Source organism: Salmo trutta, chromosome 28 (genome assembly GCF_901001165.1).
Source record: "Salmo trutta chromosome 28, fSalTru1.1, whole genome shotgun sequence".
NCBI classification, from domain to species: Eukaryota; Metazoa; Chordata; class Actinopteri; order Salmoniformes; family Salmonidae; genus Salmo; species Salmo trutta.
The window spans coordinates 25,960,303-25,976,525 of NC_042984.1; the positions used below are offsets into that span (position 1 = coordinate 25,960,303).

General features: G+C 42.3%; 2 pseudogenes; one reads left to right on the forward strand and one right to left on the reverse strand.

The window, feature by feature from the left end:
• Positions 1-4,885: 4,885 nt before the first annotated feature.
• LOC115166355 (transmembrane protein 82-like) lies at positions 4,886-5,950 on the reverse strand (annotated as a pseudogene).
• Positions 5,951-8,000: 2,050 nt separating this feature from the next.
• Positions 8,001-9,482, forward strand: LOC115166356 (sulfotransferase 1C1-like; annotated as a pseudogene).
• The last annotated feature ends 6,741 nt before the right edge of the window (positions 9,483-16,223 follow it).

The following is a 16,223-nucleotide window of genomic DNA, read 5'->3' on the forward strand; positions in this document are numbered from 1 at the left end:
AGTGCGTTACCTGTACAAAATACACTACGTGACCAAAAGTATGTGGACACCTACTCGTTGAACATCTCATTCCAAAATCATGGGTATTAATATGGAGTTGGTTCCCCCTTTGCTGCTATAACAGTCTCCATTGTTCTGGGAAGGCTTTCCACTAGATGTTGGAACATTGCTGTGGGGACTTGATTCCCAACAGCAATGTGACTGAGCTCTCCAGTAAGGCCATTCTACTGCCACTGTTTGTCTATGGAGATTGCTTGGCTGTGTGCTCAATTTTATACACGTCAGCAACGGGTGTGGCTGAAATAACCAAATCCACTCATTTGAAGGGTGTCCACATACTTGTGTATACAGTGTATATCTTTGCACTTTTGAATAAGTCAAATCAAAGTTTATTGGTGGCTTACCCAGATTTGTAGCGAAATGCTTATGTTTCTAGCTCCAACACTAAGTTGCAATGCCATTTCAACTTAGTGGCTATACCACAGACATCAGTAATACCACACTTTTGCTAGTTTCTGAGCTCTGTTTAATAATTAACAGCATAATCAGGCACAAGTCCACAAAACAAAGTAAGGTGATAAGATATAATTGCCTATAGGTCAAAGTCCTTGTGTTGCAAGTTCAGTAGACTAGCCTAGTTAATGTTATTAAATATCAAATTACTTGACGGAACGGTATGCTACAGTTTACAGTGAAGGTTTCATGAAATCTAATGGACAGTTTGAATAAGGATGGGTAGGCCTACGTGAAGAAAACAAATCCATTGTTTTAGGCTACGTATGCGCTGCAATACGGTAAAAAAAAAAAGGAGCTGCATTTGAACAAGGGCGCATGCGTATGGCTCGCCTACAAAAGGGCCAGAGATAGACATTTGTAGGAAGACTACAGTTGAGTCAAATCGTCAACGAGGAGGTACTGGCACGTTATAATTTCCACGGCTGTTTCACGAACTCCATACATGAATGCTCTTGGAAATAATCGTGTGCTTCCAATAACAACGCAACGAAATTTTTTTTATATTTCTGATGTAAAAAGGAACTGCTAAATAAAATCCAATAACCTCGTGGATTGTACAATTGTTTTATTATCTAAAACAGGCATTTTGTGGTGGAACTACCAAGCCTATACCCTGCCATATTCCTTTACACCTTCAGTCTTGGTCGACCCTGGATTATATTGATCATGCGGCACCGTTTTATTATCCACACTTCTTCAAATGATCATGGAATAAATAAACGGAATAAACAAGTCCAATTTTGGAGGCAGGCAAATAAATACCTTACTGTCAAATACAATCTGCGCATACTAATAGTGGCCAGAAAACTGCTGTCAAAAGAGAGAAAAGGACTGAAAAAATAATCTGCTGTGGTTGCCATAAATGTGGGGTTTAAATGAGGTAGGCCTATCTGCATACAGCAAAAAACAGTGCCGAATAGGTTTTTCCTGGGAGACGTAATTTAGTTTATATTCGATGTAATTATTTTCAATTAACACACCCATACTTTAGTCTGTCGACACTCAGTTAAAAGAGAGGCAGAATTCAAACTATTTGACGTTTTCAATATAGCGAGTTATGATTGGTTTGTTCGTCTTTTCTGAAAAGAGCCTGCAAACAGTTTGTATCGCGCCATTTTGTGTGATTTACAAGTGCCAACATTATGCTTCAGCCATTTTGTGTACATTTCTTTTCAAGATGAGTCTGACATGGTTCACATCAATATACCATATGACATGAGCCTGCCTGTGATGAAATCCAATCTAACCAAAGAAAGTGGAAGAAATTTCAAACCATCAACATCCTGTTGTCAGGAGATTATTATCACATCTTTGGTGTCAATTAATACCGTTACATCATATGATGTGTGTGTAACCTTTATTTAACTAGGCAAGTCAGTTAAGAACAAATTCTTATTTACAATGATGGCCTGTAATAAAATGTGTAACCAATGTTTTACACTATAGCAGCATTTGTTACATTCGTTCAGGGCTGCTAAGGTCCAAAAGGTGTAATTCTAAACATATTTTGGCTCAATTTAATGGCAGTGACATTTGAGAACAAAGAGACTGGTTGTGGCCAAGGAATTGTGTGAAAGAGTAGCACTATTGATTGTGCTTTTCTTATGGCAAGAGCATCATCCCTATCTCCCAAGAGCTCTGCATGGATTGAAAATAAAATTATTGCAAGGTACCTTATTAAAAAGGTTAGGGGATGTGTCAGTATATTTTTCATTATATACTCCCATGGTATGTGAAACACTGTTGTCAATAATCAACAGTGGTTGAAAAAGTGCCCAACTGTCATACTTGAGTAAAAGTAAAGATAACGTAATAGAAAATGACTCAAGTAAAATTCTACTTGAGTAAAGTTTAAAGTATTCGGTTTAAAATATACATAAGTATCAAAAGTATAAATCATTCAAATTCCTTATATTAAGCAAACCAGATGGCACCATTTTCTTATTTTTTTTAATTCTTGTTTTTTTAATTAACGGAAAGCCCGCGGCACACGCCAACATCATTTACAAACAAAGCATTTGTGTTTACTGAGTCCGCCAGATCAGAGGCAGTAGGGATGTTCGTTTGATAAGTGCGTGAATTTGACTATTTTCCTGTCCTGCTTAGCGTTCAAAATGTAACAAGTACTTTTGGGTGTCCAAATCAAAGTTTATTTGTCATGTACGCCAAATACAACAGGTGTAGTGAAATGCTTACTTACAGGCTCTAACCAATAGTGCAAAAAGGTATTAGTTGAACAATAGGTAAGTAAAGAAATAAAACCGTATAAAGACAGGCTATATACAGTAGCGAGGCTATAAAAGTAGCGAGGCTACATACAGACACCGGTTAGTCAGGCTGATTGAGGTAGTATGTACATGTAAATATGGTTAAAGTGACTGCATATATGATGAACAGATAGCAGTAGCGTAAAAGAGGGGTTGGGGCACACAATGCAAATAGTGCGGGTAGCCATTTGATTACCTGTTCAGGAGTCTTATGGCTTGGGGGTAAAAACTGTTGAGAAGCCTTTTCGTCCTAGACTTGGCACTCCGGTACTGCTTGCCATGCGATAGTAGACAGAACAGTCTATGACTGGGGTGGCTGGGGTCTTTGACAGTTTAGGGCCTTCCTCTGACACCGCCTGGTGTAGAGGTCCTGGATGGCAGGCAGCTTAGCCCCAGTGAAGTACTGGGCCGTACGCACTACCCTCTGTAGTGCCTTGCGGTCAGAGGCCGAGCAATTGCTGTACCAGGCAGTGATGCAACCAGTCAGGATGCTCTCGATGTTGCAGCTGTAAAACCTTTTGAGGATCTCAGGACCCATGCCAAATCTTTTTAGTTTCCTGAGCGGGAATAGGCTTTGTCGTGCCCTCTTCACGACTGTCTTAGTGTGTTTGGACCATTCTAGTTTGTTGGTGATGTGGACACCAAGGAACTTCAAGCTCTCAACCTGCTCCACTACAGCCCCGTCGATGAGAATGGGGCGTGCTCGGTCCTCCTTTTTCTGTAGTCCACAATCATCTCCTTAGTCTTGGTTACGTTGAGGGATAGGTTGTTATCATGGCACCACCCGGCCAGGTCTCTGACCTCCTCCCTATAGGCTGTCTCGTCGTTGTCGGTGATCAGGCATCTGCAAACTTAATGATGGTGTTGGAGTTGTGCCTGGCCATGCAGTCGTGGGTGAACAGGGAGTACAGGAGGGGGCTGAGCACGCACCCCTGGGGAGCTCCAGTGTTGAGGATCAGCGTGGCAGATGTGTTGCTACCTACCCTCGCCACCTGGGGCCGGCCCGTCAGGAAGTCCAGGATCCAATTGCAGAGGGAGGTGTTTAGTCCCAGGAACCTTAGCTTAGGGATGAGCTTTGAGGGTACTATGGTGTTGAACGCTGAGCTGTGGTCAATGAATAGCATTCTCACATAAGTGTTCCTTTTGTCCAGGTGGGAAAGGGCAGTGTGGAGTGCAATAGATATTGCATCATCTGTGGATCTGTTTGGGCGGTATGCAAATTGGAGTGGGTCTAGGGTTTCTGGGATAATGGTGTTGTGAGCCATTACCAACCTTTCAAAGCACTTCATGGCTACGGACGCGAGTGCTACGGGTCTGTAGTCATTTAGGCAGGTTGCCTTTGTGTTCTTGGGCACAGGGACTATGGTGGTCTGCTTGAAACATGTTGGTATTACAGACTCAAATCAGGGACATGTTGAAAATGTCAGTGACGACACCGGCCAGTGGGTCAGCACATGCCCGGAGCACACGTCCTGGTAATCCGTCTGGCCCCGCAGCCTTGTGTATGTTGACCTGTTTAAAGGTCTTACTCACGTCGGCTACAGAGAGCGTGATCACACAGTCGTCTGGAAAAGCTGATGCTCTCATGCATGCCTCAGTGTTGCTTGCCTCGAAGCGAGCATAGAAGTGATTTAGCTCGTCTGGTAGGCTCATGTCACCGGGCAGGTCACGGCTGTGCTTCCCTTTGTAGTCTGTAATAGTTTTCAAGCCCTGCCACATAAGACGAGCTTCGGAGCCGGTGTAGTGTGTAGTATGATTCAATCCAGGAAAATGTATGGAGTACAATATTTTCTTAAGGAATGTAGTGAAGTAAAAGTAGTCAAAAATATAAAAAAGTAAAGTAAAGATACACACACACCCCGCCCCCCCCCCAAAAAATCACTTAAGTAAAAATACTTTAAAGTACTACTTAAGTACTTTACACCAATGATAATCAATAATAATAAAAAATATAATCTAAGAGTTCCAGCACAAATAGTTTCTTCCCATGTCAATTAGTCTAACTCTGGTGGTCTTTGCCAGGTGTCAGGCATCTCCTCTGGTTCTTACTCCTCTGAGAATGTGGTAACTGCTAACTTCCTCCATAAATACACACATTTCGATTATGTAAGATACATTGAAATGACAGAAATATTTAGATAAATTGATAAACGTACAGCAAGCTGGAATAGCACGGTCAATTGAGGGACACTCATTCTCACCTGTGTTGTAGCATCCAATAGGTCTCTGGAGGGTATCAGACAGCTAGCCTCACCCAGGAAGCACAGGATGATGAGGACCACATCTGCCCAGCGGCCGACAATCAGCATCAGGACCATGAGCCCCACTCCCCGCTGTTTAAAACAGCGTGGCCATTTGGCTGACGATGTTGCTCCTCTGAGTAGAAAATAATTATCATCAGCTTTCTCAATGAGAATAACAATATGCGTGTCCTTTACTTGCCCTCTGCTATGTACAAAATAGTCTGACAACCTGCTGCTTAAAAGTTTAACCATGTAGGCTACTGTATGTTCAGTCTCTCACCCTGCATATACACCACCATCAGTGTGTAGCAGATTGTCAGTGGAGTCCAGAACCTGAGGGCGGCAATGGCAGCCACTGGAAAGGTGAGCATAAGGGCCCTGGTCAGGCGCGGTAACAGAGAGCAACCTGATGTTAGCAGTGTCATGCACACCCCACAGTAGCGCTGGGAACTGTGTAGTCTGTACAGTGCCATGACATGGAGTCGTAGGCGCCCAGTCTGGCTGGCCAGGAACCAGCTCAGTCCTGCAGCGAGGAGCAGGCAGAGCCGGAGCTGTGGAGGAAATGGAGACCGCAGCTGAGAGCACAGCCCAAGGAGAACTGACATTGGACCAGCAGCTGCTGTAGGAACCTACTGGACTCCTGCAGATTCAGAGAGCGGGAGGGAAATTAATTAAGAGGAGAGATGCATCAAGGCTGATGAATGTGTGAAAGATTAATGTAATTTTTTGTGACAAGTATGCTATTATAATGCTCACTGGTCCAGCTGTGACCCAAGCTGACATTGTTCTGAGGGAGAACTCTAGAACCACCAGGGACGCAACCCGAGAGCCCACTACAGCCTGCATCACCAGTAGGAGCAAGAACTGGAGAGCTTCACTTTGTCCAATTTTAGTACTGGCTTGATGCCTTGGTGTCTTTTGCATAGATGTCTCTTTACTGCTGCCTTCATTATTTGAACTGAGTAGAGAGTAACTTGAGACAGTAAACATTTCAAGGCAGTGAAATACAAAACAATGATTTATAAGGATACATTGATTACTGTTGCCAATGTAAATCGTATAACAGTCTGTTCATAGTGATGAATACAAGCATGTCATTCAATTGCACAAATTAGTAAACTGTACATCAATAGTCCTAAGGTTAGTAGGGAAAAGGTCAGTTATCCACATCCTGGATATGGTTTGGTCCACATCTCAAGTGTTTTATTTTTTAATGAGTCCCTCCCTATCTATGAAATGGTAATTGCATTCAGATTATAATTCTAGGGCAAGAGGAGGTTTAGCAACAATCGATTTGAGTTTGTTTACTAGTCAAATGGATATAAACTTGTAATGTGTGAAACAAGTATAACAGCTAACAATATAGCCTAACCTAGTCACTGAAGCTGCGTATGTAACTAACATAGGTATTATACACTTGTTACTGAGACACGTGGAATCATATCTTCCCATATGATCTTTTGGGACATTACCATTGGCGTATACGTTTCTCACCTAAGAATAAGTGTACTCTCATTAGGTTACAGAGATCCCACATGCGCAGTCCTGTATATTACCAAAAATAGTTGATCACCTGACATCTCCAAAATTGACATATTCAACAAAATGGTTCTTAAAATAAAGTTAGACTACAGCATGAGTGGTAACCTGCAAAAGGGCATTCACAATAAACCAAGAAAGGAGCAGGCCAAGCGCCGACCTATCTGGGGTAGCCTAGAGAACGATACACAAATCTCACCTTAGAGTAGACTGTCCAGAGGGTTTGCGTCCAGCATTAGCCATCCAGATAAGAGGTAATAAAGGATAACATTTGCGGTAAATCGCTACAATATTAGCCTAATGTTTCCCTATATCTATAGTTTCGATATCAAACCTGTTGAAATTATAGGCTAATTTCAGAAATAGGTAATTTCATAGCAACAATTATATTAAGATAAAAGACCATGCCGATTATCAATTGACAGGATACTTCAATAATTTCAAAATGTAAATGTCTACCTCAGCTGTTTATGTCCTTATGATTAAATAACACTGAGCTTTGCGCATTCATTGTGCTGTTCAAAGGTCAGAGTCATGGGCAGACATTTTATTTTTATTGAACCTTTATTTAATTAGGCAAGTCAGTTAAGAACAAATTCTTATTTTCAATGACGGCCTAGGAACAGTGGGTTAACTGCCTTGTTCACGGGGAGAACGACAGATTTGTACCTTGTCACCTCGGGGATTTGATCTTGCAACCTTTCGTTTACTAGTCCAACGCTCTAACCACTAGGCTACGCCGCTCGCGTTGCGTGCGTGAGCATTGCAAAATAAATTTAAATCAAAATTGTTTGGGGACAGCTTTGGTGGAGACAACCGAGCACTGAAGGTGATCCTCGGTAAAGATTGCCACTCCCCCATCTTTGGAAGATCTGTCTTGCCGAAAAAGGTAATAACCAGAAAGGTTAACATCAGTATTCAAATATGTAAAACACTCTTCCTTAACCATGTCTCAGTAATGACCAACACATCTGGATTGGATCTGTGAACCCACACGTTCAATTGATCCATTTTAGGTAATAAGCTTCTAGTGTTAACATGCAGAAAACCTAGGCTTTTATGAGAGCAGGAGGGTAGGTGGGTGAGAAGCTTTTATTTCTGGAGGCAGATCTCTTGTAGAAAATCACCCATATTAGCAAACTTATTTAATTTCAAACTTCACTGTCTGCACTTGCTCCTGCTGACTCCATTTTGAGGTGCGTGTTTCTGTCAGGCGGTGGGTAACTGGTGCAGTGAATCAGGCACAGGAGAGCAGAAATTAGTGTACAAGGTATTTAATTCCACGACAGCACCAGTATACAGACAATACTCAAGGTGCGGAGAAATACCGGTCACTCGAAAATAACCGGTGTACGTAAATACATAATCCAGCAAACATAACCAGCCGACAAGTACCGACATGAACAATCAATAAACACGCACACTAACATGTGGATGGGGCTCCTGGTACGACCATGTGAAAGGATCGTCTACTGGAGGGAGAAAGAAACAAAGCCAATTCTCTACCTTTTCTTTGAAGACATGAAAGTAGGCTACATTGCTGTTGACAGTAGGACTGTGGTGTTAAAAAACAAAGTGAAACATTTCTTAGTTAAATAACTCATAGTTGGGGTCAGGAGGGTTTTTCTGATCACATGACCTGACCAGAAAACCACCTGGCACTAGTCAGGTCACATGGTCAGAGAAACTCCTGACCTTACTCATTGTATATAGTTTAAATGAATACTGAGAGAATACCACTGACTCTAATTTACACTCAAATAAGTTTTATTTTCAGGACCCTGCTAGGGAGATCCGCTGCATCGCACAATTCTTGGGGCATCACTTATCAGATGAATTAATTCATGACATAATGCATATGACGACATTCACTGCAATGAAAGAAAACCCCATTGCCAACTACTCCACTGTACCTGACGCCGTCTTTAATCGTCAGGCATCTGAATTCCTAAGGGGAGAGAGAGAGAGAGAAAGAGAGAGAGAGAGAGACGTTGGACTAATCAGTGACTATTCCGTTTGTGTATTTTCAGAGGAGAGGTCGGGGACTGGCAGAATAATTTTAGTCCACAGGAAAACACTGAGTTTGATGAGCAATACAGCAAAATGATGGCTAAAAATACCATTCCATTCCACTTTTTGATCTAAGCAACACACTCAAACCTGCATCCATCACTCCAGAACTTGATTGATTGTTCATCAAAAAGTTTGCCTCACAAACTGCATAGCCTGCTACCTGACTGTATGGACATTCAACGATGATACTGTTGCCTTGCCAAGATATCGATGTCATCATGGCACCCAAGCAACATACTCGATGAACTACCTGAAAATCAACGTAGATGTTTACAATTGTGAAATCATGTTTTTTAATGATTACACACAAACTACACTGATAAATTTGGATTTACTTGAATGCACCACAAATGCATTCGTGGGGTCTAACCCCATGTTACCAAAGTTTAAGTCGTCTGATCTTTTGCATCCCAACGCAGGTAGCGTAGCCGGCAATACATTCCTAACCCCCTGTGACCTGCGAGTACATAAAACATCCTCCAGTCAGGCTGCAAAGGCATCGTTTTCCTCCTTAACTAGCTTTAATGGCATGCAGCCGGGGAAAAAAAAGGGAAAAATATGTGAACTGTCTTAATAATAAAACACAATTTTCCACCACCATGCTAGGGTGGCTAATGCTACTCCCATACACCTTTGTAGCTTCAATGGAGGAAAGTATTCAGTGGCGTCATGCACCCCCAAAACTGAGGGGGCACAAAGTACATGGGACTGGCTGGGTGGTGGTCCGGAGGGTGCTCGGCCCCTCGTCTGTAAGTTGGAGAATTTTGCATTTTTCAAACACCTGAATCAGTTTTTTTCCTTCAATCTAGAGCCATAACCATTACGCTTAATTAAAAAAATAAAAAATAAATATCTGCATATCTAAGCATACCTCTTGAGCTGTCTGTATCCTCTTGACTGGTGGTTCTTTTTTAAAAGAAACTAAAAATGCTTCTCTGCTCAAATCTGGGTACAAGAGTCTTATTCAGTACATTTAGTTGTATTGCTTGCTTTTCTAAAGTCTACCAACCTTGCCAGCAGGCATGCCAGCTAAAATAGTTAGACAAGCTAGCTACTCGTAACTATAGCTAGTTATGAGGTTGAAAGATTGGGAACCTAGCTGGGCAAGCTAAAGCCAACTGTTTAAAATTGCTAAGTGGCTAGTAGTATTACAGAGAAAAGACAGGATAAATCTGAGCGGGCTTGTGCCCCTGTGCCCCCTATGGTCATGACGCCTCTGTATGTACTCAGGGTTAGGAGTGTATTGTCCCCTACGCTATAAATGTAGGATCTATTTGACCATTTTCTCACAGCAGGAAAACAATCCTGCAGCAACAGGAAATTAGAATTATTGTGTGGATTAAAATTGATGGACATTTTTGTAGGGGTTGATACATTTTTTGTCAGAAGTTTTTACCTGGAAATTACTAAACACTAGAGGCCTTTTTAAACCTCGAACACACTACACGTTTGCATTTCCTGCTGTGGTCCTCTGAATGTGGACCCTTGCACAGAATTGTGTCGAGGCACAGATCTGGTGAAGGGTACCAAAAAATGTCTGCAGCATTGAAGGTCCCCAAGAACACAGTGGCCTCCATTATTCTTAAATGGAAGAAGTTTGGAACCACCAAGACTTTTCCTAGAGCTGGCCGGCAGGCCAAAACGATGGTCACTCTGACAGAGCTCCTCTGTGGAGATGGGAGAACCTTCCAGAAGGACAACTATCTCTGCAGCACTCCACCAATCAGGCCTTTATGGTAGAGTGGCCAGACGGAAGCCACTCCTCAGTAAAATGCACCTAAAGACTCTCAGACCATGAGAAACAAGATTCTATGGTCTGATGAAACCAAGATTGAACTCTTTGGCCTGAATGCCAAGCGTCACGTCTGGAGGAAACCTGGCACCATCTGTAGGGTGAAGCATGGTGGTGGCAGCATTATTCTGTGGGGATGTTTTTCAGTGGCAGGGACTGAGAGACTAGTCAGGATCGAGGGAAAGATGAACAGAGCAAAGTATAGAGAGATCTTTGATAAAGACAACGCAGTGGCTTCAGGACAACCTCTTCCTCAAAGTGATCAAGACAAAGGAGATGATCATGGACTACAGGAAAAGAAGGGCCGAGCACACCCTCATTCTCATTGACGGGGCTGTGGTGGAGCAGGTTGAGAGCTTCCATTTCCTTGATGTCCACATCACCAACGAACTGTCATGGTCCAAACACACCGAGACAGTCGTGAAAAGGACACGACAATGCCTATTCCCCTTCAGGAGACTGAAAAGATTTGGCATGGGTCCTCAGATCCTCAAAAAGTTCTACAGCTGCACCATCGAGAGCATCCTGACTGATTGCATCACCACCTGGTATGGCAACTGCTCGACTTCTGACCGCAAGGCACTACATAGGGTAGTGCGTAGGGCCTAGTACACCATTGGGGCCAAGCTTCCTGCCATCCAGGACCTCTATACCAGGCGGTGTCAGAGAAAGGCCCTGAAAGTTGTCAAAGACTCCAGCCACCCTAGTCATAGAATGTTCTCTCTAATACCGCACGGCAAGCGGTACCAGAGCGCCAAGTCTAGGTCTAAAAGCCTTCTTAACAGCTTCTACCCCCAAGCCATAAGACTCCAGAACAGCTAACCAAATAGCTACCCAGACTACGTATTTGCGTTGATCTTCCCCCCCATTTTTACACTGCTACTACTCTCTGTTAATTATCGATGCATAGTCACTTTTACCTCTACCTACATGTACATATTACCTCAATTACCTTGACTATTACTTACTTCAGTTTATATAGTAAATACTTTTTTAAAACTGCATTGTTGGTAAAGGCTTGTAAGTAAGCATTTCTCTGTAAGGTCTACACCTGTTGTATTCGGCGCCTGTGACAAATACATTTTGATTTGATTAGAAGTCTCTGAATGTCATTAAGTTGCCCAGCCAGAGCCTGGACTTGAACCCGATCTAACATCTCTGGAGAGACCTGAAAATTGCTCTGCAGCGATATTCCCCATCCAACCTGACAGAGCTTGAGAGGATCTGCAGAGAAGAATGAGAGAAACTCCCCAAATACAGGTGTGTCAAGCTTGTAGCGTCATACCCAAGAAGACTGGAGGCTGTAATTGATGCCAAAGGTGCTTCAACAAAGTACTGAGTAAATGGTCTGAATACTTATGTAAATGTGATATTTCAGTTTTTTATTTTTAATAAATTAGTAACATTTACCACAGTTGGACTCTGATCAAGTTGAAAAAACATTTCAAGGATGATTAACGGAAACAGGATGCACCTGATCTTAATTTCGAGTCTCATAGCAAAGGGTCTGAATATTTATTTCTAAAAACTGTTTTCGCTTTGCTATTATGGGGTATTGTGTGTAGATTGGTGAGGAAAGAAAGGAATTTAGTCAATTTCAGAATAAGGCTGTATCGAAACAAAATGTGGAAAAAGTCAAGGGGTCTGAATACTTTCCGAAGGCACTGTATGCGAACTGTAGAGATAAACATCCAACTGAAAGAAAATACTCTTATTACTCTCATACCCACAATTCATATTCAAGAATTGACCTTTTTATTGTAAACTTTTCTTTAATTGACTGTGTTTCAAGACAGACAGGGATGCCCTCTGTCCAGTTATTGATTTGCTCTGGCCATAGAACCCCTAGCATCAATAATTAGTACTCATATAGAGTTTGGTGGAGAACATTGTGATATCATTGTATGCAGATGACATTTTACTGTATTTATCTGAACAAGAACATTGTCAGTCATTTATTTTGCAACTGTTGGACACATAAGGTTCTGTATCAAAATACAAAATTAATTGGGAGAAAACTGAAATAATGCCCATTTCTAATTATGACTTTTCAAGCTTGGAAAGTAGATTTCTGTCACAGCTGTCGTGGAAGAGAGAATGGGACCAAAACGCAGCGGGTTGCGTGCTCAACATAGTTATTATAAAAAATGTGAACACCATGGAAAAACAATAAACAAACTAACGACAGGAACAGAGAAGCATGCTCAACAAAAGCAGTGCTCTCAAACAACTACCCACAAGTGACAAACCAAAACACACACCTATTTATAGGACTCCCAATCAGAGGCAACTACAAACACCTGCCTCCAATTGAGAGTCCAGCACCCAACCTACACATAGAAAAACTACCCTAGAACATACACATAGAAATACAAACATAGACCAGTGACCAAAAAAAAAACGTAATACATAAATAAACTACCCTCTGCCACGTCCTGACCAAACTACAATAACAAAATATCCTCTATACTGGTCAGGATGTGACAATTTCAGTGGAACTGGATAAAGACACATATGAAATACCTGGTTGTATGGATACCATGCAATTTGGAGGTGGACGATAAAATCAACCAGTTTCCTTTACTAGATACAGTAAGATTGAATCAGATGTTCAGAGATGGAGAACTCTCCGTATTTCTACGTTCGGTAGGGTCAACATAATCAAAATGAATATATTTCCATGGTTTATATATTTATTCCAAGCCTTACCAGTTTAAATTCCATCCAACTTCTTTAAGGAAATAAAATGGCCTACTCTCCAACTTTAATTGGGATGGAAAGACCTCAAGAGTCAAATTTAATGTTTTACACTTACCTTATAAAGCTGGAGGTCTTGGACTGCCTCATGAAAATGTATTGCTAGGCCGCACAACTGTGTTCACTTAACAATGGACAGCAGACTGTCCTTGTGCTTGGAGGAGTATTGAAGCCAAAAATGTAATACCCTGTGCTTTAAAATATATTCACTACTTTGGTTTAAAGGCTTTAAAGAAAAAACACAATCCAAATGATCAGTGTTGTAAAAATACTTTAAAGTCCTACTTACTTTATTATTTTTATTTTTGACAACTTTTACTTTAACTTCACTACATTTCTAAAGAAAATGATGTACTTTTTACTCCATACATTTTCCCTGACACCCAAAAGTACTCGTTACATTTTGAATACTTAGCAGGACAGGAAAATGATAAAATTCACGCACTTATCAAGAGAACATCCCTTGTCATCCCTACTGCCTCTGATATGGCAGACTCGTTAAACAAAAATGCTTTGCTTGTAAATTATGTCTGAGTGTTGGAGTGTGCCCCTGGATATCTGTACATTTTTTTAAAAACAAGACAATGGTGCCGTCTGGTTTGCTTAATATAAGGAATTTGAAATGATTTATACTTTAACTTTTGATTCGTCAATGTAAATGGCGCTGGAGGAGATGGCTGCCGTTTTACTGGCTCTTAACCAATTGTGCTATTGTGTGTGTTTTTTCGCATTATTTGTAACTTATTTTGTACATAATGTTTCTGCCACCATCTCTTAAGACCGAAAAGAGCTTCTGGATATCAGGACAGCGATTACTCACCTCGTACTGGACGAAGATGTTTTCTTTATGGAGTCGGACGCAAAGGATTTACTTCAAACACCCGACAAGGCCCTCACACCCTTCATTCGCAGGAGAAAGAGACAGAGATATCGGGGATGTAGGTTGGTATGCCTTGTAAGGATTCGACGGCGAGTGGGTAATCTGCCTCTACCATCAGTCCTATTAGCCAACGAAAAATCATTGGATAACAAAATAGATGAGCTACGATCACGAATATCCTACCAACGGGACATTAAAAATGTTTCACCGTGTCATGGCTATTTTATCCATGAAAGACGAAATGGATAAAATACAGCTGGCTGGCTTTACGCTGCACTGGCAAGATAGAACAGCTGCCTCCGGTAAGACAAAGGGTGTCAGTCTGTGTATATTTGTAAACAATAGCTGGTGCACAAAATCTAATATTAAGGAAGTCTCAAGGTTTTGCTCGCCTTAGGTAGAGTGTCTCATGATAAGCTGTAGACCACACTATTTACCAAGATCATTTTCATCTATATATTTCATTGCTGTCTATTTACCACCACAAACCGATGCTGACACTAAGTCCACACTCAATGAGCTGTATAAGGCCATAAGCAAACAGGAAAAAGCTCATCCAGAGGCGGCACTCCTAGTAGCCGGGGACTTTAATGCAGGGTAACTTAAATCCGTTTTACCTCATTTCTACCAGCATGTTAAATGTGCAACCAGAGGAAAATAAACTCTATACCACCTTTACCCCACACACAGAGACGGGTACAAAGCTGTACCTCGCCCTCCATTTGGCAAATCTGACCAAAGGTATATCCTCCTGATTCCTGCTTACAAGCAAAAAACTAAAGCAGGAAGCACCAGTGACTTGGTCAATGAAGAAATGGTCAGATGACGCAGATGCCAAGCTACAGTACTGTTTTGCTAGCACAGACTGGAATATATTCCCGGATTCTTCCGATGGCATTGAGGAGTACACCACATCAGTTACTGGCTTCATCAATAAGTGCATCAATGACGTCTTCCCCACAGTGACTCTACGTACATACCCCAACCTGAAGCCACGGATTACAGGCAACATCCGTACTGAGCTAAAGGGTAGAGCTGCCCCTTTCAAGGAGTGGGACTCTAACCCGGATGCTTATAAGAAATATCGCTATGCCCTCAGACAAACCATCTAACAGGCAAAGCATCAATATAGGACTAAGATTGAATCATACTACACCAGCTCCGACACTCATCGGATGTGGCAGGGCTTGCAAACTATTACAGACTACAAAGAAAAGCACAGCCGCGAGCTGCCCAGTGACACAAGCCTACCAGACGAGCTAAATTACTTCTATGTTCGCTTCGAGGCAAGCATCACTGAAGCATGCATGAGAGCATCAACTGTTCTGGACGACTGTGCGATCACCCTCTCCGTAGCCGATGTGAGTAAGACATTTAAACAGGTCAACATTCACCAGGCAACGGGGTCAGACAGATTACCAGGACGTGTGCCCTGAGCATGCGCTGACCAACTAGAAAGTGTCTTCACTGACATTTTCAACCTGTGAACCATTTCCAACCAACACGGTTCAAGCAGTCCACCATAGTCGCTGTGCCCAAGAACAATAAGGTAACCTGCCTAAATGACTACCGACCCGTAGCACTCACGTCTGTAGCCATGAAATGCTTTGAAAGGCTGGTCAGGACTCACATCAACACCATTATCCCAGAAACACTAGACCCACTCCAATTTGCATACCACCCCAACAGATCCACAGATGATGCAATCTCTATTGCACTCCACACTGCCCATTCCCACCTGGACAAAAGGAACACCTACGTGAGAATGCTATTCAATGACCACAGCTCAGCGTTCAACACCATAGTACCCTCAAAGCTCATCACTAAGCTAAGGACTCTGGGACTAAACACCTCCCTCTGCAACTGGATCCTGGAATTCCTGACGGGCTGCTCCCAGGTGGTAAGGGTAGGCAACAACATATCTGCCACGCTGATCCTCAACATGGGGGCCCCTCAGGGGTGTGTGCTCAGTCCCCTCCTGTACTCCCTGTTCACACATGACTGCATGGCCAGGCATGACTCCAACACCATCATCAAGTTTGCTGACGACACGACAGTGGTAGGACAACTCACCGACAACGATGAGACAGCCTATAGGGAGGAGGTCAGAGACCTGGCCGTGTGGTGCCAGGATAACAACCTCTCCCTCAACGTAA